General features: G+C 36.6%; 1 protein-coding gene across 23 annotated transcripts in view; it reads left to right on the top strand.

Annotated features, from left to right (window-relative positions):
• The window catches only part of Zbtb20 (zinc finger and BTB domain containing 20), a 758,948-nt gene that overhangs the window by 186,974 nt on the left and 545,812 nt on the right, over positions 1–26,162 (top strand). For 16 of the 23 annotated variants that reach the window (XM_087900141.1, XM_048422822.3, XM_087900155.1 and 13 more), the window contains one exon: positions 18,492–18,536. The exons of the other annotated variants lie outside the window; for them this stretch is intronic. The gene's annotated coding sequence lies outside the window, so the exon portion shown is untranslated. The remainder of the gene's footprint in view (positions 1–18,491; positions 18,537–26,162) is intronic. 23 annotated transcript variants of the gene reach the window in all.

The raw sequence follows: 26,162 nt of genomic DNA on the forward strand, positions 1-26,162 counted from the left end.
CATATGTAGCTGATAACTCTTGCTGCTTGCTACCTTTTCTGAATGGTTTTTCTGGCATAAATATCTTTTACTCATTATTGTAAATTATTTCCTCTCATAATTTATTTATCTGTTTTTGTCTGTCTGTTTTTGTTTTGTTTTTATTTGGAAATAGGATCTCACTCTGTAGTGCTGCTTGGAACTTGAAGACCAGGCTGACCTTGAACTAAAAGAGATCCTCCTGTTTCTGCTGGTATGAAAGACATGCATAATCACTCCCAGCCCTTTTATGTGGTTTTAATGTCAATATTATGTGATATATAATATATAATATAATATATAATATATGTGATATGTAATATGTAATATTATTTTTCTGTAAGAATACAATGCTTTATTGTATTATGTGGTCCATTACTGTAAATAGTATCAACCTTAACCAGTTTTTGTACATTCACCAGAATTTAAAATTTATTACTTTATACAGTATAATTTACCAACATATAATTATATGTTTACATTATATCATTGTTTTAAGTTCAGGTTTTTTGGCTATTTTTCAGCCACTTAAAATTTTTGGTAAAACTGTTCTCATTTTAGTATTTAAACAGCTTGAATATTTAGTTCAAATGGTGGGAGGCATGTTTATAGCTTCTATATTCATTTAATTGCCTAAAAGTTTTGTTATTTTTCCTATTTGTAGTTTCTATTTTTATAATAAAATTCCCCTCATATGTATCTACTTTATTCCTTTTTTTTTTTCAAAAGTCAAATGTTGACTGAGGTTTCTGTCTCAGCTGGTCCCAAATAAACATACAGAGGTCTACATTAATCATAAACTGTTTGGCCTAGTAGCTCAGGCTTCTTATCAACTCTTAGAACTTATATTAGCCCATAATACTTGTCTGTGTTAGCCATGTGGCTTATTAATTTTTTGGTGAGGCAGTCGCATCTTGCATCCTCTGCCTGTGGGTGATGACTGTAGACTGACCATTTCCTCTTCCCAGAATTCTGTTCTCACTGGCCTGCCTCTACTTCTTGCCTGGTTGCCCCACATATACTTCCTGCCATATACTACTGGCCAATCAGCATTTATTTAAAATACAAGTGACAGGGTACAGGCCATTGTCTCACAGAAGTCGAATACTTTATTTTGTGGATTTTGTACATTTATCATTTTCATACACTTGACTATTTCTGCTTTTCCATTTCCTGGTGTTCCTTTACTGCAAGTTTTGTAATCTCTTGATAATTTACTCCTATAGTTCCTTTTAACATAAATTTAATGCTACATAGATATATCTTTGCCTGAGATTGGATTATCTGCGTCATGTTTATCTATCTATCTATCTATCTATCTATCTATCTATCTATCTATCTATCTATCTATCTATCTATCGTCCTTGTCATGTTTTTTTATAAGTGGCAAACTTCCATATTTTCTTTATTAAATCTGTAGATTTGTCAAAGTTCTAATTTTTAATGTGCCCATTATTGTAGTTTTGATAAAGGACATACTTCAGAGGTCCAAGGTTAATTGTGCAAAAGGGAAGATCAAAATACTTCAGTTCTTTGTACTCAGACTCACTTTGTGCTTTGACATAAGATCAGTTCTTAAATGTGTGCCTTGAAGGCATGTATATCTTATAATTATTAGATGTAAAGCGTCATTACAGCTTTAATACTTGTTAATCAGATTACTGAGTTGTTAAATTACCATTACCTTTATTGGCCACTTGGCAATTGATATACAAATAAAGTAAAAAGCTTTATTATGATGGTAAATTTTGCCCTGTTTGTTATATATATGCTATTAAATGTTTAGAGAAGTAATGTACTTATTAATGAATTATTTCTTTTTTATTATGTAATGACTGTTTTTATTCCTAAGAATGTTTTCACTGAGAATTTAGAGTTGGATATTAATCTAGTTGCCTTGAGTTTTCTCCTTTTTCATGAGAACATTTTGTCTCATGTTTTAGCTGTGATTTTGTTAGCAGTGTGCTACAGCAGTTTACAATTCACACTAGTACTCGATCAGAATATGATTGATTTTTTGTTTATTTGATCACTTGTATGCTTAATTGCTAATACTGTTTTATATTTTTTATTCTTACCAGTTTTAAAAATCCCACTGTGACTTATGAGGAAACATGTTGGGAATTTAAAGGAGAAATGGGGGATATATATGATCATGTTTCATTGTATACATGTATAAAATTCTCAAAAGAGAAAATGAGATAAAATTTACTCTGTTATATTATCTGAATTTTCTTAAGATTTTTTCATGTTAAAAATCAGCTCAATTTAATTTTCTATCTAAAATTAATTACCTTATGTATTTTATAATCCTTTAAGTATTCTACATCGCTTTGCTATTGTGTCATTCTATCAAACTATATAAAAATGTGGAAGATTTCATCTTGAGTACATGCTAGTGTTATATTAATGTTTTATTTGTTCCTTTTATCCCGCTTTACACTGACCTTGTTTAAGGTTCCCTGTGGTGCTCCTTCCCTTGTGGTTTTCAGGAGCTCATGTTCATTTGACAGTTGCTGAAGGTGTGCATATTTTCCCAGCTCCACACTCTGTACTATGATGCTTAACTGTTAGATACAATGAGGGTGTTTACACCATGAGCATCAGTAAAGAATAGCAGTCTACTGCCTTTTGATTTTAAGGAATAAATTGTGAATAATTAGCAAGACAACACATTAGTATCCTTATTTTTTATTATTTTTCATCCATTATTCTGGATTTCATTTACTTACTTTAATATATACCTTTATATTCCATTAATGAATGGTTGATAGGAAACTCAATGTCTTTATTTGAAACATGACTTCTACTTGCTTTTAATGGTAGTATATTTTAGTTGAGTATATAATTTGGAAGTTCTTATCTGCTTTCAGCACTTCAGAGACGTTACTCTTTTGTATGTTCCAGCTTTGCTGTTGCGGAGTCACTTACCTGATTAGTTGCATTTGCTCTGGAGCTAACCTGGTTTTCTCTTGACTGCTGACATCTGTGAAGGTCTTGCATATATACCTCTAAGACTCTTTCATATTCTTCTTGATTGCTTTCATTAGTGCTGACCAAGATGAGGCAAATTCTCTTGTCCCTCAAGTCAGTTTTCTTCTGTTGGTTTCACCAGGGAGAACCATTGATAATTAATTAGCAGTTAACAGGAAGGAAGAATGAAATATTTCATTTCTAAAGTTTTATTTTTTTATTTCATGTCCTCACTGGAGCCAGCTAATGCTATTCTTTCAAAAAAACTTTTAAGTTAGATTTTCTCATATATTTTGTTAATGTTTCTCTCTGCTCCAACTCCTCCCAGATGTTCTCCCCTCCTATTCCCTCAACTTCAACTTCATATTCTTTCTCTCTCCCTCATTCTGTTTCTCTCTGTCTGTCTCTCATGTGTGTGTCTTACTCTCAACTTGCCTAAAACACACACACACACACACACACACACACACACACACACACACACAAACACACAAACGAACACTTAAAACCATTAAGCTTATTTTTGTTGACTACCATTCCTCAGCACAGGACCTGCCATGGAATGTGGTTGATATACCCAGTAACAGAACATTGGAGAAACTTACTTTCCCTTTATCAAAAAAACAACAATTGCAAATAGATTCTTGTTTATGGGTAGAACCCTATATCTGTTCCCACCTCTCAATGCTGGAATATCATGTGGCTTGAACTTGTGTGGCTCCTATACATGCTTCCACAGTATCTGTGAGTTCATATATGCACCAGTGCTGTTGTGTCTGGAAGACTCTTTCTTTGGAGTCTTCCTCTGCTTCTCGCACTTAGTCTTTTATCATCATCTTCTACATAGATCTTTCTAGGAGGGATTTGATGAAGACATCCCATATGGGTCTATGTGCTCCAAAGCCTCTCAATCTCTGTGCATTGTTCACTCGTGGGTCTCTGTGTTAATGTTTATCTACTGCAAGCTTCACCAATGAGGGTTGGGTGATTCACTCATTGTTGGGTATATTATTTATACCCAACTGCTGTATTGACACCATGACCACAAAAACTCTTATAGACTAAAGCATTTGATTGGAGTTGACTCGCTTACAGTTTCAGAGGTTCAGTTCATTATCAACGTGATGGGGAGCATGGCAGCAAATGTGGTGTTGGAGTAGCTGAGAGTCCTACATCTTCTGGGCAACAGGAAGTCAACTGACTCACTGGGTGGTATCCTGAGCATGAGAAACCTCAAAGTCTGCCGCCACAGTGATATACTTCCTCCAATGAGGCCATACTGACTCCAACAAAGCCACACCTAATAGTGCCACTCCCTTTGGGATTATGGGTCCAATTATGTTCAGACTACCACAGTGGCTATAACAGTATATCACTGGGAGCCATTTTATTGTCGTTTTCCTTTAACAAAATAATAATTTTGGTTTTCTGCTAGGTCTGTAACCTATTTAATAGTCTCAGGTTCTTGGCCACTTTAGTAGGTCCAGATATGGGTTCCATCTAATGGAGTGGGCCTTACTCCAACAAAAAGTAATTGGTTACTCCCGGAACATTTGTGCCACTTATTACACCAGTAAATTTTGTAGGCAGGTTGCTTTTGTAAGACATGGAGTTTGTTGCTAGGTGATATTGATCGTTACTTTTCTCCTACAATAGCTTTATTAGTACCTTCTAGAACCATGAACACTATTATTAGGGGATGAAGCATCTAGTTGGGCTCGAATTCTCCTTGTTGGATGACATAAGTAAGTGTTACTCTCAACCACAGGGCATTACCATCATGCTTGTAGAGAGTAACCAATAACCTTGGCAGTAGCTGGTTATGTATGCGGAGGTCCATGGGACGCCTTTCGCTAACAAGTCACAAAAATCTACACCATATTGGCACTGGAGATTTTTCTTGGTGGCATAAGATGTCTAGTTGGGGTATCCACTCCCTTATATCATTAGTGTAAAGTGGCAGCCAATATATCTGATAGAGGATTAGTGTCTAGAATATATAAAGAACTAAAAGAAGATCTGAACATTAAGGAAATGACCCAGTTAAAAAATGGGGTATAGAATTAAGCAAAGAGTTCTCAAAAAATGAAACATAATGGCTGAAAAACAAAGAAATATTAAACATACTTAGGATCAGTAAAATGCAAGTTAAAATTACTTTAACATTTTATCCGTCTCCAGCCAGAATAGCCAAGATCAATAAAACATGTGACAACACATGCTGGTGAGGATGCTGGGAAAGAGAGCACTTAACTCATTTCTGGTGGGAGTACAAACTTGTTCAGCTCCTATGAAAATCAGTTTGATAGTTTCTCAGGGAGCTGGAAATAATTCCTTTTCAAGATCTTGCTCTACCACTCTTGATCATACCCAAGGTCTCTACATCTTATGAAAGAAATACTTGCACATTCACATTCGTATCTTCTGTATTTATAATGTCAAGAAGTTGGAAAGCACCTGTATCAACTGATAAATGGATAAAGAAAATGTGGTAAAGTTATACAATATGATATTATTCAGCTGTTAAAAAATAAATTTATGAAATTTTCAGATAAATGGATAGAGCCAAAAACAGTAATTTTGAGTAAGCATAGCCTAGACCCCAAAAGGCAAGTATGCATGTTTTTTCCTTATCCATATTGATGTTAGTTTTTTATCTTTTGATTTGTATGCAAAAGAGGTTATATGCCTAATAGTGAACAGGGTGAAGAAGAGGATCTCCCAAGGAAGGGAAAGCAGAATGTGCTATTTTGGAAACAAAAAGGAGAGAAACTAGAAGAGTAGGATTAATTAAATGAGAAAGGAAGCTGGAAAGGAAGGTAAAGGAGGGAATTTGTGAGCTGAGTAATAATAATAAAGCCTTTTTTATATTAAACCTACTAATGCTATTTCTGATTATAGGGACATCCTGTTGCCTTCCACTGAGTCTCTATTGTTAATCTCACATCTATGTCATACTCTCTTGGTTAATCAGCCTTTTCTACCATGTTCTTGATATTGTCTACCTCTCAAAATTGAGTAACTTACACATTTTGCATTTGACATTTAATGTCTTTCAAGCCTGGAAAATATTAATCACTTCAGATATTGTCATTCTTTCTTTATTTTATCATTTTCTGTTATTAGATATATGATTGGAAGATAGTCTTTGAATCATGAAATGTTGAATCTTGCTTATAAGATACAAACATAATGTGAATTTTTCAAGTTTACTAAAAAAGCAAGTCTTTTTATAGAACTTTTTTCAAATAATAAAAAATGTTGAGATACTTTAATTTTCAAAAATATAATTTGATTTATTGCTTGTTAAAATAAATAGTATAACAACAGCATAAGGTAATAGTAACAATAAAATAGCAAGCAACCAAATTCTCTGTTAGAAACAAAACAAATAAATGTAAATATCAAAATATATTTGAAGTACCAGTGTCAGTGACTTCGTAAAAGAAGATATATTTCAAATGGTATTAATAGTTTCTCCTATTAGTTTTCAGTTTGTTCAGATACCTAGTTTTTTTTTTTTTTTGTTTTTTTTTTTTTTGTGGACAGAGACTGCACTTTCGTTTCCCGTTCACCCAAACTTAAATAATCACACAGAAACTATACTGATTACAACACTATTTGGCCAATGGGTCAGGCATTTTCCCAGATAGCTTTTCTTAAATTAACCCATTTCTATTAATCTGTGCTTACTGGTAATGTTCTGACGTCTTTCTTCTTCAGCAGGTACATAGGTACATAGCATCTTTTTAAATTCACCTTCTCTCTCTGTCTCTGTCTCTCTGTCTCTGTCTCTCTCTCTGTCTCTCTGTCTGTCTCTCTGTCTCTCTCTCCCCCTCTCTCTCTCTCTCTCTCTCTCTCTCTCTCTCTATATATATATATATATATATATATATATATATATATATATTGTGTGTGTGTGTGTGTGTGTGTGTGTGTGTGTGTGTGTGTGTATGTGTGTTCAGATTTCCTGCCTGGCTTTATTTTGCTAAACCATTGGCCAAAATAGCTTTATTCATCAACCAATAAAAGCAATACATATACAAAAGGACATCTCACATCATCTCTCTGTCTAATTAAAAAGAAAAGTTTAAACTATTTTCTTTTCGAGACAGGGTTTCTCTGTAGCCTTGAAGTCTGTCCTGGACCTATCTCTTGTAGACCAGGCTGGCCTCTAACTCACAGAGATCCCCCTGCCTCTGCCTCTCGAGTGCTGTGATTAAAGGCATGTGACACCACCACCCTGCTTAAAAAGTTTTTACTTTAACATGGTAAAATTACATATATAAAATAGTATCAAGCAAGAATTACAACTATAATATTTAGTCTATTTGCATTTGGTAAATGTAAATTAAGAAAAATACTCTGTCATCTATCCTATCTCTGAGTTTAAAATTTATATCTAAATTATCTTTTATCATAACTAAGGAAAACTATAATTATAACTATCTAGTCTTCATCAAAGACCCCAGAATGATATAATGTTACCTAAGTAAACAGGAAGTATAATGTAAACAACTTCCAAAGTCCTAGAAAAGAGAGACATCTCGCTGCTTGGACAGTCACCCAAAATTCTTTTGTAACATTGGAGCATCCATCTTTAGCTTATAGTCCCATAATATCTGGCAGACTTTTCAGTCAAGCATGAAATTTGAAGATCTGTTCTGCCTTGTATTGGCAAAGTTTGCCCTGCAGAATGTCTGGTAGGTTCTTCTGTGAAGTTGGATCCCTAAAGGACTATTAATCCATTATTTTTAAATTATACATTGCATTTTTAAATGAGCTGTATTAACATAATACTGTAAAAAGATTAGAAATATATATGTAACAAAATTGACCTTCAATTTGTCTCAGTAAACCAAACTCCATATCAGTGTATTCATTTTTTTATCATATCCCATTTTTCTTTTCTTAACTGTGGCCATTAACTATTTATAATCAACCTCCTTTTAAATGAAAACAAATATTTATAAACAATATTTAGGGAAATTGGGTATAGTTCTCTAGATTACTTCCTGCTGATTGGGAACACTGTTAATGAGGTCTTTCATGGGGTATCCTGTGTGGTTTGTCCATCTCAGCAAGCTTAACTGAAGCTGTTGTGGATATCATACCACATGGACCATCACTTCAGGGGTCTTGTTTGATGAAACCATAATAGCTGCTAAGGAATCCACACCTTTCTATCCTTTGTGGAAGCAAAAGCAGAACCTCTTTCCCAAAGTAACATGTCCTTAGACTTAAATTTTGAATTCAAGATTCCTTTAAAAGTATATATGTTGGTTTAGCTTAGCAACCCATACAATAAAATGTCTCTCTGTAGTTGATTCATTCACAGTCAAAAATTCAAAGAAAACACAATAATATACATAATCCAGATGTTTTTTGTATTTTCCATCTTTATGTGGCTTTTTAAAAACTCTATTTCTTTTCTATTTTTTAATTTTTATTTTTTTGAGATGGGGTTTCTTTGTGTATCTTTGGCTCTTCAGGATCTCACTTTGTAGACCAGGCTGTTCTTGAACTCACAGAGATCTGTCTGCCTTTGCCTCCCAAATGCTAGGGTTAAAGGTATGCTCACCGCTCCATTTCTTTTACTAAGGACTTTCTTTATCCATTTTCTTTTCTCTCCCAAGCCTACGTATATTTTTAAACACACTGTAAACACACTGTAAACAAAAGAGGTTGCTTTTTGTTTGTATGTTTGTTTTTCCATTTTCTTAATCTGTCTTTACTGTATATCTCTTTTTCTGAACACACGAGTCTTTAATCTGCTAAGCAGCATCACTAGGATTAGAGCTGTGACTTTGGGGGCTATCTCTACCCATTTCTTAGCTTCCTGAGAGTCTACCTTCATGGTACAGATACTGATGATAGCCACACTTATTGCCATATCTCTATGGAGTTTCAAGTTCCCTGCTATCACCAAGAAGTATGCCACCAGCTACTTATAAACACCATTTAAGTGTTTGGTGGCATGGCTTCTTAAAGAGCTGCAAGGTTTTTGCAGCTAAAGCTTGAGTCAGTAAGCCTTTCTTAAATGAACCCCACCTCTTCTTGAAGAAGAAAGAAACTGCATTTGTTCTGTTTTTATCTGTCTAGAATCCTTTCTTTTAAGCTTTCTGAGGCTTAATGTGGATATTCTTGCAAAACGTTTTGGGCATCATTTGCAGACAGAGACTGCACTTTTGCTTCCCAGCTACCCAGGCTTGAATAATCATACAGAAACTATATTAATTACAATGCTGTTTGGCCAATATATCAGGCATATTTATAGCCAGCTGTTACATATAAAATTAACCCATTTCTAGTAATCTGTTTATTGCCACACAGTTGTGGTTTACCTGTAATATTCTGGCAGCATCTTTCTCCTTCAGGAGCTACATGGCTTCTCTTTGACTCCACCTACTTTCTCTATATCTATTTGGATATCTTGCCTGACTTAACTCTGCTAAACATTAACCAAAACAGTTTTACCCATCAATCAGTAAAAACAACTCATGTACAGAAGGATAATCCCACATCACTTTTTATTTTTATTTCATTTATTTATGTATCTTTTTGATTCAGCAAAAGAGAACATGAAGTTGGGTGGATTAGGAAGTTAGGGGGATCTGGGGAAATTTGGGGGAGGGGGAAGCATGATTAAAATACATTGAGTGAAAAAATTCTTTAATTTTTTTCATTTTTATTGAAAATGCTACATCTTAACTACTCTCCTCTCTGGAACTACTGCCTGTCTCTCATTAGAAAAGAGGTGGCTTCTAAGAGATAATGTCTGTCTTAGTTAGGGTTCTGGTGCTGTGAAGAGACACCATGATCATAGTACCTCTTATTAAGGAAAACATTCAGTTGAGACTATCTTACAGTTTTGGAGGTTTAGTCTATTATCATCATGGCAGAAATTATGGCTGCATGTAATCAGACATGGTGCTGGGGATGATGCTGAGTTCTACGTCTGGATCCACAGGCAGCAGAAGGAGACTGTATGCCAAATATAGCTTGAACATATGAGATCTCAAAGTCCTACCCCACAAAGACACACTTTCTCCAGCCAGGTCATGTCTTCTGCTAGTGTCACTCCCAATGCAGGAAGCTTACAAACACACTAATCTGTGGGGGCCATTTCTCTTCAGACAACCATAACAACCATACATGACAAAATAAAATGTAATAAGATGAATCAAAAACCTTCACATCAAGGCAGACAAGGAAATCTTCAGAAGGAAAAGAGTCCTTAAGAACAGGAACAGGAATCAGAGTGTAACATGAGGGCTGGCTTGTTGGGGTTTCTGTCCCGCCCAGTACCCCACAGCCCGCAAGCCCCAAAGAAAATTACACACAGGACTCCATAAGATTGTAAACTGATTGGCCCATTAGGTCAGGCTTCTTATTAGTCCTTGTAACTTATATTAATCCATTATCATTATCTGTGTTAACCACACTGCTCAGTACCTTTCTCAGTGTGACAGCTCACATGTTGCCTCTTCAGTGGTCTGGGCAGGAATGGCAGAGGAAGCTTCCTGCTTCTCCTGTTCTCATTGCATCACCTCTACTTCCTGTCTGGTTTTCCCGCCTATACTTTCTGCCTGGCCAATCAGCGTTTTATTAAAATACATGATTGACAGAATACAGATAATTCTCCCACACCATTTCCCACTTTTTTTTTAAACAAAGGAAAATACCCATAGTCCATTTGTTGGGAATGTGGGCGTAGTATTTCAGGCTACTTCCTTCTGTTTGGGGGTGCTGATGATCTTATGGGGACTTAAAGAAAATTTAGAGTTATAATCAAGTTCTGACTGGAGTATCCTGTGAGTCTTGATCATCTCAGGCAGCAGTCTTGAACCTGTTCTGGATGAAGAACTCTGTCATCTGGGCCATCTGTTCCTATGGGAGATTTCTCAGGTGGTCTTCCTTTATCGAACCTGATTTTTCTTAACTCAGAATGAATTCACAGCCTCTCATTTTCTGTGGAAACAAAAGCAAAATCTCTTCTCCAAAGTAACATACCTTTTGACTTCCGTTTTGAAGCCAAGGTATTTTCAAAATACCTATCTTGAATTAGTTCAGCAGCATTTATAAACAAAAGTCTTTTAGCAGCTGTTGTTCCTTCTTCAGCAATCAAACAATTCAAAGTGAGAATAATAGCGTACAGTATCAAGATTCTCTGTGTATTTTCCATCTTTATGAGGCTTTATTTTAACCTCTATTTCTTTTATTTTTACTTTTACTTTTAGAGACAGGTTCTCTGTATATCTTTGTCCTGGAATAACTCTGTAGACCAAGCTGTCCTTCAACTCAGAGATCCTTCTGTCTCTGCCTCCCCAGTGCTGGGATTAAAGGTGTGTGCTATCACACCTTGAACTCAGAGATCTGTCTGTCTCTGCCTCCCAGGCATTGGGATTAAAGGTGTGTGCTACCACACCTTGAAGTCACAGAGGTCAATGTACTTCTACCCCTTGAAGTCACAGAGGTCAATGTACCTCTGCCTCCCAAGTGTTGGGATTAAAGGTGTATACCACCACACCCAACTACTTTCTTTCTTTTTACTTTAAGAACTTTAACTGTTATCCTGCATATATTTTTAACACACTGTAAACCATTTAGAGGTTTTCTTCCTCTTTGAATCTCTCTTTACTGTATATCTCTCTTTTTCTGATCACATGAGCCTTTAATTTACTAAGCAATATCGGTAGGACTAAAGCCTTGGCTTTGACAGCTAGATCCAGCCCATTCCTTAGCTTTCCAGCCTCGTGGCTGAGGTACCAGCTGCAGCCATTTTTCTTGCCACAACTCTGGCATTTCAAGGTCCTTGCCAGCAAGCAAGCTGTAGCATTCTGCTCACAGACCACACTCAGTCAGACTGCCTGCCTGAAAGAGTCAGTGTTTGCCCTGACAGGACAGCCCAGAAAGCCAGCATTTTAAAACAGTGCAGCTTTTTTCCTGCTACGGCTGAAAACTGAAAAGCATGCATTCAGCTTTTCATCAACACCGTTTAAGTGTTTCGTGGCAGGACCCCTTAATGAGCTGCAGGGTTTTGCAGCTAAAGCTGAGTCAGGAAGCCTCTCTTAGATGAGAGCACTTACTTGCCTCTAGCAAGCAAAGCAGACCCAATAAATTGCTGCTACCAAGAAAACATGCTTTACTCTATTCTTTCCCAATCTTTCTCAAGCTTTCTGTGGATTCAGTTATCCACGTTGGGTGCCATATGTAACATGACAGGGCTGGCTTGTTGAGGTTTCTGTCCCGCCCGGTACCCCACACCTGGCAAGTCCCAGAGAAAATCAGTCACACAGAGATCTCTATAAGTTATAAAGCTGATTGGCCCATTAGCTCAGGTTTCTTGTTAACTCTTATAGCTTATATTAACCCATTAGTCATTATTCTGATCTATGTTAGCCATATGGCTAACTTTTTCAGCTGTCAGCTCACATGTTGCCACTTTGGTGGTCTGGACAGGAGTGGCAGAGGGAGCTTCCTGCTTCCCAGAATTCTCCTGTTCTCATTGCATCACCTCTGCTTCCTGTCTGGTTTTCCTGCCTATACTTCCTGCCTGGTCAATCAGCGTTTTATTAAAATACATGATTGACAGAATACAGATAATTCTCCCACACCAGGAACAGGAATCAGATATTCACTTGAGGAGTCCCATAAAAATACTAAGCTGTAAGCTATAATATCTGCACAGAGGACCTGCCACAGACCAGTATAGGCTCTGTGATTGCTGCTTCTGTCTGTCTTCATATGAGCCTTGCTAAGTTGATTTAGATGGCCTTGTTCTCATGTTGTCCTCCATCCCCTCTGTTTTTTGCACTCTTCCTGCCTCCTCTTTCACCAGGTATCTTGAGTTCGAAGAGGAGGGCTTTGATGGAGGCATTTCATTTAGACTCTCTCTCCTGCAATTTATGCCAGTTGGTATCTGCATCTGTTCCCATTTGCTGCCCAAGGAAGCCTCTCTGTTGGTGACTGAATAAAGCACTGATCTATGCATATAGCAGAATATCATCTGGAGTAATTTTATTGAACTTTTTTATGATTAGTAGTGTTTCATTTTATCTTTTATCCTAGGTCTCAGGCTGGATTGTCTAGTTTCTGCTTCTTGGTTATCCAAGCCTTGTCAGGTATAGGTTTCATCTCATGGTGTGATACTAAGTCAAATCAGACATTTATTGACCACCTCTATAAGTTCTGTGCCACCATTGCCCTATCTCTTCTTGTGGACAGGACAGATTATAGGCCAAAGGTTTTGTGACTGGGTTGGTGTTTTTGTTTCTTCATTGGTAACCTGCAGAGTACCTTCTCACACCAAAGACACTATAATATAGAGGGTGAAGGCTCCATGTAAAATATTTTTTAGGATAATTAGTCATGGAGGTAATAGTTTATAAATTTAATCTCAAAGCTTTTTTGCAAGTCATGATAAAGACACTTCTCCATGAACCTAGATGATATTGTTTTTAATGACCTAAGTGAGTTAACAACTTGATTTCATAATAGCTAAAGAGGCATCTCTAATAAAAACTCAACCGGTATGGAGCTAAGAACTTTTCTGTACTCCATAACATAAAGCTAGGTCTGTTAAATTTCAGTTAGAGAATGTAGCTCTGCTAACAAGAAGTCACCAAAATGACATAGTAAGAAAATTTCTACAATAGGTGTAATGGCTAATCTTAGTTGTTAATTTCACACATCTGAGAAGAGCAAACCTCATTTGGGAGATTGCCTCCATCTGACTGGCCTGTGGTTGTGGCTGTGATTTATTTTCTTAAGTGCTAGTTGATATAGTGGGCCCAGTTCACTGGGAAGTGATACCCCTAGCCACTGATTCTGGTCCATGTTAGCAAGGTAACTGAGAAACCAGCCAGTAAGTAGCACTTCTCTATGGTCTTTGTTTAGCTTCTGCTTTCTGGTTCCTACCTTGATTTCCCCTGATGATAGACTATAACATGTAAGCCAAATAAACCCCTTTCTCTCCAAAATTGGTTTTGAACAGTACTTATCATAGCAACAGAGAAATCTTAACCGGTACATAGACCCCCAACTTCATTGTTGTTCCTAATAGTTTCACTCCATATGACTCAAATTATATGAGAATGTGAAGACAAACCACTTTTCTCAGGATATATGTTGTCTTTCAAGCCAATTTAGAAATGAAGGCTATAAAATTACTCATTGTGTACCCACTTTTACTTTTAAGCCATGATCAAGAAACTAGATGTAACTAACTTCTCACAATTATATTTGCTCCTTATACAACAGCTGGAGTCATGTGATTCTCTTTAGAATATAAAATAAAGGAAACATAGGAGCCAGAGGATTGACTCAGCATTTAAGATTACTTGCTACTTTTCCAGAAATCCTGAATTAGGTTCCCAGAACCTACATCACATAGCTCACAACCATCTGTGACTCCAGATACAGGACAGATACTTGCACTCATGTGCTCATAGACACATGCAGAGACAAACACATACAATAATTAAAACGTTTTTCAAAGGAAAAAGTAGCAGGGCTTATGTGTGATCCCTAGGGATGCCACAATCCCTTGAGTTAATTCCATTTAAATGATTATTTTGTCTTTTCTATTGTTGCTGTTTTAATTGAATTCTGGAACTTTCTGCCCAGAAGTTAAATAGTATAGCCACACAGTAGATCTTACTCTTTCTCTTCAATAATATGGATAGTGTTTACAATGCTGGATAAGGTATTTTGTGTTATTAGTATTTTTATGTATCATTTCCTGTCAAGTGTTCCCTGAGCATCCAGCCCAGGACCGTCTCTGGGCTGTGTAATGCAGGCCCAGTAGGCTGTCTTTATCTCCTGACTTTCTGTTTAGTTTAGTTCCTTAGTTACAGTAATGTAGCCTCTCTCTTTTCATGCACCCATGTTGCTATTATAAGGACCCTGTAAGGAAATGCTTACTTTGTGGCAGACACTGTGCTTGTTTTGTTATATGCTGATGACAATAAGCACTGTAAATAATCCTCTAGGGTAGGTAGTATGATCATCATTTTAAATATAGGAAATATGTAGCTTGCCTGAGATCTAATGGTCTGGTGGAAAATTCTAAGCACTTAGTCATCAGCCTTCCTGGTAGCTTTGTTGCTGCCCAAGATTCCATAAACTTCGGCCAGGGATCAGTGATCACAGGAGTCACTGTATTATACTTGTCACCACTTCACAAGGATGGACTAGTTGACCTCAGCCTTGTAACTCTTAGGGCACTGGCTTCAGGTGGACTAAAGTTGTGACTGTAGACCAGAGAGAAACCTTCCAGTTACAGAAAGAATCCATTAGTTGTATCTTTTTATCTGTCCAGTCAAAATGGGTGTGCCCTATTTCCCTTTCCCTTGTGATGTTGTCATAACAGTTTCTTCAGGAACAGTTAACAAGTAACTAACTTAGTTACTTAAGTGGCTGATAAATAACTCTAGTCTGTTAATAATTGTCTGTGTGTTTCATGTAGCTCTGTGTAATCTGAGACAATCTTACATGCCTCACATAGCAGATTGGATCAGTATTTCTTTGATCTTCTTTTATGTTATATTCCCAGCAACATGATGCAAAGCACATAAATAAAAATTTAAATATTTAACATAACTTATGACTGCATTTTGTAAGTGATGAATACTAATAAGTCTGGATGTTTAGCCAATATTACCTATATGTAAATTTTCACTCCACAATATAAAATAATAGATGTATCATACACTTCCTTCTTCTAAAATTTATAAGCTCTCAGAAATACCTTGAGCTGTGTTCTGTTTTATCTGTGTTTGAACTTTTTCTACATATGTTTAGAGCTTTTAAATGGTTGGCACTGTGGGGATGTGGCCTTCTCTATCTTTTAACACATGATGGTGATAAATGCATCACCTTGCACACAGTGGATGCTCATTGAATGTTGCTGTCTTAGTGAATAAATTAGTCTATACTAGATACAACAGATTTTCAGTCCTGAGTTGTTCTTGCCATCCTTTCACTCTGCATAATTTAAAAAGTTTTACCAAGATGATTTAAAATGTGTTACTGAATTACTGTGTAGATCCTAGAGTAATGGGATGAAAAAGACCCTGTGTACCCTGATGAGGGGGCAGAGTGTGTTCTCTGTAGGCACACCTAGTGGGTTTTATGTGTGATTGAATTAATTTATTTCTCAAAGTTAGATTTATGATTTCCATATGGTACTTTACAATTTTTCTTTCACCTCTGCTTTACCAGTTAATATTTTACTAGTATAAAAGTAATGTTTATTGTTGATAATTAGCTGCCTATGAACCTCAGCAGAACAAAATTTAAAGACTTAGTCTTATTTATATCTAATATCTTGGTATTTATATGTATTTATTCCATTTTTAATATCTTCAGTATCATACTTTCCATGCAGTTGATATTATACATGCTTCTATAACTTACTGCTATGTCATACATTTAAAGATTTCCATAAAATTTAAACTGTTTAAAGTTCATTGTGAGTTGCAAAGAAATATTAGTTTGTATAGGTATGATATGCCTTACTTATTTTATTTTGTTAGACATTCAAATTTCTTATAATTTTCCAATACCATATAATTATCTTTTACATTTTATTCATTTACTTACTTACTTAATGTCTGTGTTTGTGTGTGTGTGTGTGTAGGTTGGAATTGGAGTCAAGACATTTGTAAGTCAGAGGACAACCTAAGGAGTCAGTTCCTTTATTCCACTATATGGATCTCAAGGGTCAAATTCTAGTCCTTAGAATTGACAATAGATGACTTTACTTACTGAACAATTCACCAGCCCTAAATTATGCCTTAACATAGATTTCTATTTGTTTTCTATAATGTGAGGAGATGCCTAGAAATATTGAGCCAAACTTTTTTTGACTAGTGACTTTCAGAAGCTTCTTGGCAGCTCATGCTTGTTGTTGGAGGCTGGTTGTTTGTTTCCCAGCCACCCAGACCTGAAATAATCACACAGAAACTGTATTATACAACACTGCTTGGCCTATTAGCTCACACTTCTTATTGGCTAGCTCTTATATTTTAAATTAACCCGTTTCTATTAATCTGTGTATTCTTATGTGGTTGTGGCCTACCAGTAAGTTTCTTTCTGGTATCTGGCATCTGTCTCCTGTGGAGGCTACATGGTTTCTCATTGACTCTACCTGTTTTCTCTCCACATCTTTCTGCTTGGAATTCCCGCCTTTCACTATTCTGTGCTGCATTAGGCCCAAAGCCCCACTTTGGCGTACCAGTCTTTTGACAGAAGCTGCGTGGTTTCCGGCCACCCAGACCTAAAATAATCACACAGAAAATATATTAATTGCAATACTCTTTGTCCAATAGCTTAAGCATATTTCTGTCTAGCTCTTACATATTAAATTAACCCATCTCTATTAATCTGTGCATTGCCATGCAAGGTTGTGGCCTACTGGTAAGGTTCAGTTCAGGGTCCGGCTTCTATCTCCTGAAGTGTCTATATGGAGTCTCATTGACTCCCCCTACTATCTCTCTATATCTGTCTGCTTGGAATTCCAGCCTTGCCCTATTCTATGCTTCAATAGGCCCAAAGCAGGTCCTTTATTAACCAATAGTATTCATAGCATACAGAGGGGAATCCCACATCACATGCTCATGCCCATTTTATGTATTTTACTGAACCATCATAAATATCATTACCTATACACACCTTTGAGCAAGGTTTACTGACCTTTACATGTTGCTTTTCTCAGCTGTGTTTAGACATATAAATTTTATACTTTATATTTCTAAAGAATTATGAAACTGTCACTAGTAGCCTTTTTTTAATAATGATTTACCATCTAAACTTAGTTTTTTTCAAGTGTGATTTTTATGCTGAACATTCATGGTTTTCTTTATGAATACCTGCTTTGCTGGTAGCTATGGACGTGTGTTGGGCCGAGGTATTATGCATGCCCCATGTGCTAGGATGACTTCTAAGAGACTCAGTCTGGAATTGCTCTGCTGTAACATAGTAAAGGAGCATTCAAAATTTTCTTTATTTCTTCTTTGTGTGTGAGTGTGTGTATGTGTGTGTGTGTGTGTGTGTGTGTGTGTGTGTGTGTACAGCTCCATGGAATCACTTTGCTTTCTCACCAGGGTTCCAGCAGCATGAGTACAGATGAACTGGAGGAGTTTCATTTCAGAGAGCAGCAGTCATATTTGTGTTAGCAAGGCATTAGTCCTGGAAGAACACCAAGGGAAAAATATTTTTAAATATTTTCCTTGTCCTTTAGTGAGAACATTTGCATTGTAGAGGCCATGGTGAATCTTAGTCCCTCAGTGACCCTGCTGAGGTACTTTGTACATACATTCAGATGTATGAGTTAGGGTTGACTGAAATGCCTATAGACACATATACATATAAGTACTCTACCTTCTTTATGCACTGCAATTCTTCCCCCTTTTCTGCAGAAGTTGTCTCGCTATAAATTCTAGCTTTGATTCATAGATTAATTTTTACTTAGATGACTTCCTTGTTTTACATTTCAGAGTATCTGATATATTACAATTCTGTTTGTGCCTCACCCTGCACAGGTATGTATATGACCTACCTATGACTATTTAAATGTATGTATTAACTGTGGATATATCACATTTTCTATTTTGAAATTGTTTATAGAAGTCGTAATATGCAAATGTTAAATTTTTGATCAATCGTTTTATTGACAGTTCCAAAGAGCTTTAACATTGTACATACGTTGCATTGCACTTCACAGTAAGAATCAGGTACACATTTCTAAGATTTGATGAGCCAGAATAATTTTAATAACAAAGCATTAATCTGGTGAAGATTATGCAGTATTTTTATAGAACTGTACTGTTAAAACGACTGACAATGTGAGGTCAGATCATTGAAGAGTCAGCCTTTGACATCTCTTTTCTATTTTCAAACTTTATTGTTTTCAAATTTCTCTTTTTGTAGAGGTTGCTTTGGGTAGGGAGTGGCTGCAGATCCACTTTCTTCTGCACTGTCTCTAGCACCAGATAAACAGAGAATGGGTGGGAATATTTGCACCTGTTTAAAATTTCAGCCATGCTGTGTTGTGGTTCCTGGGCAACAGGCAGGAATTCTCGAAAGCTTGGTTGCACCTGCTCAATTGGTGCTCACAGCTGTGTCATATGCGAGGGAAGCACAGATAAACTTGTCAGCAGTTTGCCTGTACTGTTGTGTGTTTGTGGTTTGTGTACTCTTGAGTTGGAGAGATAAGAGATGTAGCCCATGGACTGTTACATTAGTCCATTATAAAACTCACTGGTTATCATGTCCAAATATTTTTACTTAATTCTTTGTTTTGTGTCTCAAATATTCTTAGCATGTCATGTCTGCCTTAGATAATGTTTGTGCCGTGTAGCTCAGAGAATGTGTCTCTCGAGAAAACTGTATTGATAATTTTTGTCCTAGGAGAGATATTTTGTGTTTGGCTTGATTTTACCATGTTGGCAGCCCCACATAGTGGGGCTAGATATAGTTATTGATCCATTTAGCTGAACAGATTTTAAAACATTTGGCTATTAGTGGACACATGGGGCACATTCAGAAAACACAAGAGTAGATTGTAAGAAGGTTTTTCTTGTATGTGAGTCTTTCCTGCAGTTGGGCTTGAAGTGGTTGGGGAAAAAAAGTGAAAATTAAATAGTAAATTCTAGAAGAGGGGCTAAAATACACATTAAGTTTTAAGGCAGCTATATTATCATTTAAGCAAATCTTGTTCCTTGGTATTTTCCGAGAGTTCCTGGTAGTGGTATTGTTTCTTTTGTTAATGGCTTTATGTTCTGATGAATTAGTTTTTCTTTAAGAGACTTGAACTGTTATTGAATTTACTGTAGGTAAAGTTCTATAAGTGAAATACAAACAGCTGGAATTTTATATAAATGTATTTAATTAATTTATTCATTTGTCCCAGAGTCCGGATATTGAAAATTTATTCGTATGGCTTGTATTATTCTCCTTAGAAATACTAGGGATTTTCCGTGAGAATTTGATCACACAAATTTTAAGTCTTAGAGCTGTTGTATTTTTTCTTCTGTTGGCATACATGGAATCTGTTTAATAAATAATAAATCAGTGTAATATGGCCTGAGTTAACCTCATGGGAAGTAGGAGAATATACATAAACAAGTGGATACATGCCTGTGTCTTCTTAACATAGTGCCTTGTCCATAGCAGTTGGTCAGTGCGTGTTGAGTCAATACATGGAAGGACACATGTCTGACTGACAGTGTATTAGAAATAGAGTGACTGTGCCCCAGAGACACATGGCCTATTAATGCATTTTGGATGAATATTGATGGGCTTACTTAACTTTTTCACATTGCTTGTTAGATAGAAACAAAAAAATAGATAAATATTGTTTCTAAAAGCAAGTGATGATGTAAAATCAATCCATTGTCATTGTTATAGATCAGGAATTTAAATATCAGTATTTGTTTTATCTTAATTTTTTTGACTATGAGGAAAGTAATATTTTTCTCCCCATTATATACACAAATTCTGAGGCATCCATACTTAGGTTCCATGGCACCTTGGAAACTCTTTGAAGCAAAGGGATAAGCAAAGCCTGTTAGATTATCCAGGCCTTAGCCTTCCACACTAATGATGCTCCCTCCATGCATAATTCTAGCTCACCAGCTTCCACAGAAATAAAATTTGTCTTGACTTTCTTTGGGTCAGGTAAGATCAGGACATATTAAAGCGTGTGTAGTTGTCTTACTAAGCAGAAATAATGGAGCCTTTATTTACTATCTACATATTTATAATTATGGTTTCTATTCACCACTAAATCCCAATTGCAAATACATAACAAAGGTCATATCAAAACAATGTAGCTAAGACTTGCTCTGGGCCCTTCTAGGATTACACTGTGGAGCTTGAGGTAAGCACATTAGAATGATTCCAGGTCTCAAGCCAATAATAAATGCTGAATATGTCTTGTTTAGGCTTCTCAAGTTTGATGAGACTTGGGCATTTTTTTCCTATGGGGACAGTTTTTTCACTTTTCTTTTATTACTGGGTAAATGGCCGGTATCATGGACCTGTTATACTCCCTATCCTTAGTATTAAGCTATATATCTTCATTACTCTCAAAATGAGAAACGAAGAGACTAGCCAAAAATTTGTGAGCTAGAAAGAGCGTTAGCCACAGTGCAGACAGACGTCAGCACAGCAGTGATTGTGTAAAATTTCAAAGACAAAATGTCAACCATAGGACATTCCAGGGCAGAGTGAGTGTCACTGTGAACCAGAACATACCTTGACTCTCTTACCCTATACATTTCAGTCTATCTTGTGATGTTTTCCTCCTTCCCTTCCTCCTCTCTTCTCTCTCAAGCTCACTCTTAACCTCTCACTCACTCTTTTTCTCCCTACCTCCCTCTTTCTTTTGTCTCATTTTTCTGTCTCATCATTGTTTTCTTCACTTTTAGCAGGTACCATCTGATTTTTCTCTCTTATACAATATCACTCTGAGTGATAGACATTGAAAGGAGTTGGTGCTTCTATGCAAGTCTCTGCCCTTGTAGGTGTGTGCTGTACCTTGTTCATGGCCTTATTGTTACTCATTCTCACAAAAGCACAAGGAGACTATGTACCTTCTGTAAGTTTCCTATCTTACCAGTGAAAACATTTTGTTTCTCACTTTGAAATTTCAAAACAGAACTAGCTCATGGCCCAGTTTCACTAATAATTTTCTTAAGTAACCATTGCACTCATTTATAAGATTGTTTTCTACCCACTGTCTGTCTAGCCTGGTTTAAAATTTTATATATGTACTTTTAAAAAATTGATTAGCTGGAGAGCTGCCTATTCCTCTGTTCTATGTAATAAGGATTTAAAAACTGCATGCTGAATTCTGTATAGTGTAATTAAAACTGACCCACATTTGGACCTGAGTACACCAGGACTTAGCCAAACTTGCCATGAGCTGAGTTCTGGTGGCAGATGGGAACTAATGAGGACACACTCCACTCCAGAATTTCCCAGCTGCTTGGCCCCTTTTTGTACAAACAAGGTTTGGAGCAAAGTCTGGATCCCAAGAGCATGTTCTGTAACTGTGCTGTGCCCAATGGTTGGGAAATGTTCTCACAAAATTATGCTGCTTTGAGGGACCCTTAAGACTTCAGCTACTGTCCAGTTTAAAACCCCAAAATTCCAGGGGGCTTTTAATACTCTTGTCAACTAGTTTTTAGTTTTAAAGTGAATAAAAATTAAACAGATCCCATTTTTTCTCCTGTGCCTGACAAAGATGGGGAAACCATTTCTACCAAAACCTGAAGATTTGTAAGCCCCTACCTCAGGAACTGTTGTACCTCTTGAGAGGCTATGTCTCTTTGCAACCTATGGATCTCTTCAACTGGTTTGATGTCCTGGGACTATTCAGGCAGATGTAATTGAATCAGTTTGAAGCAGCTGTAGCTGGCATGTGGTCTCTCAGATTGCTAGCACCTGCTTGTTTTTTTGCAACTCACTAGAGTGAGAGAAGTGCCAAAACCAGCACTGGTCTTGGAACAGTAGCTCCAGCACTCCAGGTCTCACATCCCACCCCTTCCAGCCTCGCCACATCATCACCGGTGCCTGGATTAATAAAACCTTTTTGCATGATTATGTCTGAGGTAGATGTTTTCTTCTCATTCTTCTCAGTATGAATATTCTGACAGGATTGACCACAAGTCCAAAAAAATCAGGCCGTATAATGGTGATCAGGTGGCTTTGGGTCTCTCTTATCATTAGACAACTGGGTAGCCTGTGGTTTACAGAATCATTTAAATGAACAAACCAAATTCATTTACTGTTTAAGCATAGTCTTATTGGCACAGAGCATGAGCATTTAATGTATAACAAACTGTGAGCTGTTGTGGAATATGATAAATATACTTCCTTAGCAGGGGGAGGGATGCATGGGACTTTTTCTATAATGTTAGAAGTAAACTAATTGACATGGATTGTTTCAGTCCTTACTCTGTACAGGATAATACACTATACTAAAGTAGAGATCAAAATCCTAGGATCTCAGTAGGTGAGCTTTATTTTAAAATATATAGATTTGCCATTTTTAAAATTTGTATATCTATTTTCAATATATTTATATAACCTTTTCTTTGTTGCATTTAGTTATTGTCAGAAAATACTTAATCTCTAATCTCACTGAATCATGATGATTATTTGAATTGAGATGTTAATGTATATTTTCTTAAAATGTATGGATATTTTTAAAAATTTCTCTAAAGAAGATTTAATGTTGAAGTATGTTGACTGAGGTTTCTTTTGTTGACTGAAGTTTTTGTCCTGTGTAAAGGGAGCAGCGGGCTTTCCTTAGTTATGATAAAAGATAAAATAGATATAAATATTTTGACTGTAATTCTTGCTTTATAACTGTTTTGCTATATGTAATTTTACTATGTTAAAGTGAAAGCCTTTCTTTTTTGTTGAAATGGAAAAAGGGGAAATGATGTAGGTGGGCCTTCTGTCTATGTGTTATTTTCATTTGTTAATAAAGAGACTGCCTTGGCCCTTTGATAAGACAGAAAATTAGGTAGGCGAAGTAAGCAGAACAGAATGCTGGGAAGAGGGCAATGAAGCAGATGCCGTGGAGCCAGCCACCAGGTCAGACATGCTGAATCTTTCCCGGTAAGCCACCGCCTCCTGGTGCTACACAGATTATTAGAAATGGGTTAATCAAGATGTGAGAGTTAGCCAGTAACTAACTCTCTAGAGATAATGAGCCAGGCAGTGTTTAAATAAATACAATTTGTGTGTTGTTATTTCCGGGGCTAAGCTAGCCTTACGGGAGCTGGGTGGGACAAAAAGCAGGCCTGCCCACAGCTCGTCACTACAAATGGCGTCAAGCCAGACCCTTCATGTTACAGTCCTGCCCGGTTTCTGTCCTTCCACCAGGTCCCACAGCTGTTTAGTCCCAAATCACAAAGAAGTCTACATTAGCTATAAGCTGATTGGCCTATTAGGTCAGGCTTCTTATTAACTCTTATAACTTATATTAGCCCATTATTCTTAATCTGTGTTAGCCACATGGCTCAGTACCTTTTTCAGCAGCATAGTCACATCTTGCCTCTTCTGTGTCTGGACAGGACTGCAGAGGAATGGGCTTTCCTCTTCCCTGAATTCTCCTGTTTTCATTGCCCTGCCTCTACTTCCTGCCTGGCTACTGACCAATCAGCATTTATTTAAGCATGATTGACAAAATATAGAATTGTCCCGCACCAGAAGTATTTTAGAGGAAGCTATGAAATAGAATAATGACTAGAAGTAGGAGAAGCCTATTTCATTATTATTATTAGATTACCACGTTGTAACACATAGGTGCTGGGAGAAAATGTGCTGTGGTCTTAACCAAAGGTAATATTTGTATTTGAAGACAAATAGATTAGATTTTTAAATGACAAAATAAGACAGGATCAATATCTAAGGAATTTCTTAGAATTGTTGTAGCCTTTTCTCTTCTCTACTGTTCATGGAATGCATTCTTAGTCCATTTTGGTTCTCTTTGCCACTGAGCCAGAATTTTCCTAAAGCTAGCACTGTAGACAACCGTTGCCAATTGATGGAAGCTGTGTGTAATCTGAAACCTGTGTACAGTTGCTGGGAAAGCATGATATTATTGACTGCTAAAGCTGTTTGATGGGAACAGAGATCTCTGTGAGCTTGCTAGGGAGAAGCTAGAGTTGATATGAGTCTTGAATAAAAATAAAACACAGGAAATGATTTTCTGAAAATGAGAGGGAACATTGTGAAGTCAGGGAGTAATGTGTGCAAATGAGTGTGTATGTGAATTTATTAGCAGAATCAATGATGATGATAAGACTTCAGTAAAACATGAATGCGTAATTCTCTGCTAGACTATCAACTGTGCCATGGTGTGTTATTTCATCATAAAATATGTCTTCACAGAGATTATCACTGACTCCTCCTATCTACATTTAGCCTCTCATATGATTTTTTTAAGGGTTTTTATTCTTTTCCTCCCATCTGTGATTCATGAGTTTGAGAATACCTTCTCACTCATGATAGGGAGTATTCAAAGAGACCTTTGTTCTCTGTAAATTCATATAAAACAGTCTTTTTAAATAAATAAACAAGTAGTCTTATAAACATTGAAGCACCTTATTTCATGTGGGTAATTTCTGTTCTAAATGTAATGGTTAATTTTACTGCAAATCTCAGGTTTCAGAAGAGAAAAATAACTTCATGTAGTAGAAAGAGTGCAGGGATTAGAAATAGATTTGGATGTCTGATGTCATTTCTCTGCTTGGTAATGGGCAGTTCTTCATGTACTCTTGGACTGAGTTCCTCATCTGGAGTATAGAGTTGTCAATAGACTAAAGCCCTCTGAGATGGGTTCTCCCTCTTGCCGTCACCCCTATAACACTAGTTGCTTATTCAGTGCAAGTTGTTTTAATCGTTACTCAACTGTTTTTGTTTCCTCCTCACTGTGTTTGAATACCCCATTGTTTATATCCACATGTTAACTGAACTTAAAGTGTTGAAAGATCTTTGTTTCAGAAAGATATCAAATTTTCATAGTCTAGATTTGTAAGTAAAATTTGTCTACATCTTTAGACTTGATGAGATTGGACCATAAATTTGGCTAAAATTTATAAGTCACAGAAACATTTTGATTTTTTGTTAGTTCCTGAATACCAATTAGTATAAAAAAAAAACAACGTTTGTGGTTTTCTGGATAACTTCCTTCAATATTTCTTAGTCCATGAAGAGATTAACCTGTATGTCTTCATGTATTATTTTGAGGATCTGATATTTCTCAGAACTTTCTCAGTTCTGATATACTGTAAGATGCATGAACAGCAGAGCAGAGCAGTAGTGGCCATGCCGTTAGTCCCAGCACTCAGGAGGCAGAGGCCGGTAGATCTCTGTGAGTATGAAGCCAGCCTGGACTACAAAGCAAGTTACAGGATAACTAGTGCTGTTATACAAAGAAAAAACTATTAAAAGATATTTTTACCCCCCCCCCAATTTTTTAACCATTTTCCTGTTGTTAAATACATAAAAACAGGGTTTTTTAAATTTTTTTTTTACTTTTTTTTTATTAAAAATTTCCACCTCCTCCCCTCCTCCCATTTCCCGCCCCCTCCCACTAGTTCTCCAGTCCAAAGAACAGTCAGGGTTCCCTGCCCTGTGGGAAGTCCAAG

The sequence above is a fragment of the Myodes glareolus genome, chromosome 2 (genome assembly GCF_982192425.1).
Source record: "Myodes glareolus chromosome 2, mMyoGla1.1, whole genome shotgun sequence".
Taxonomy (NCBI): Eukaryota; Metazoa; Chordata; class Mammalia; order Rodentia; family Cricetidae; genus Myodes; species Myodes glareolus.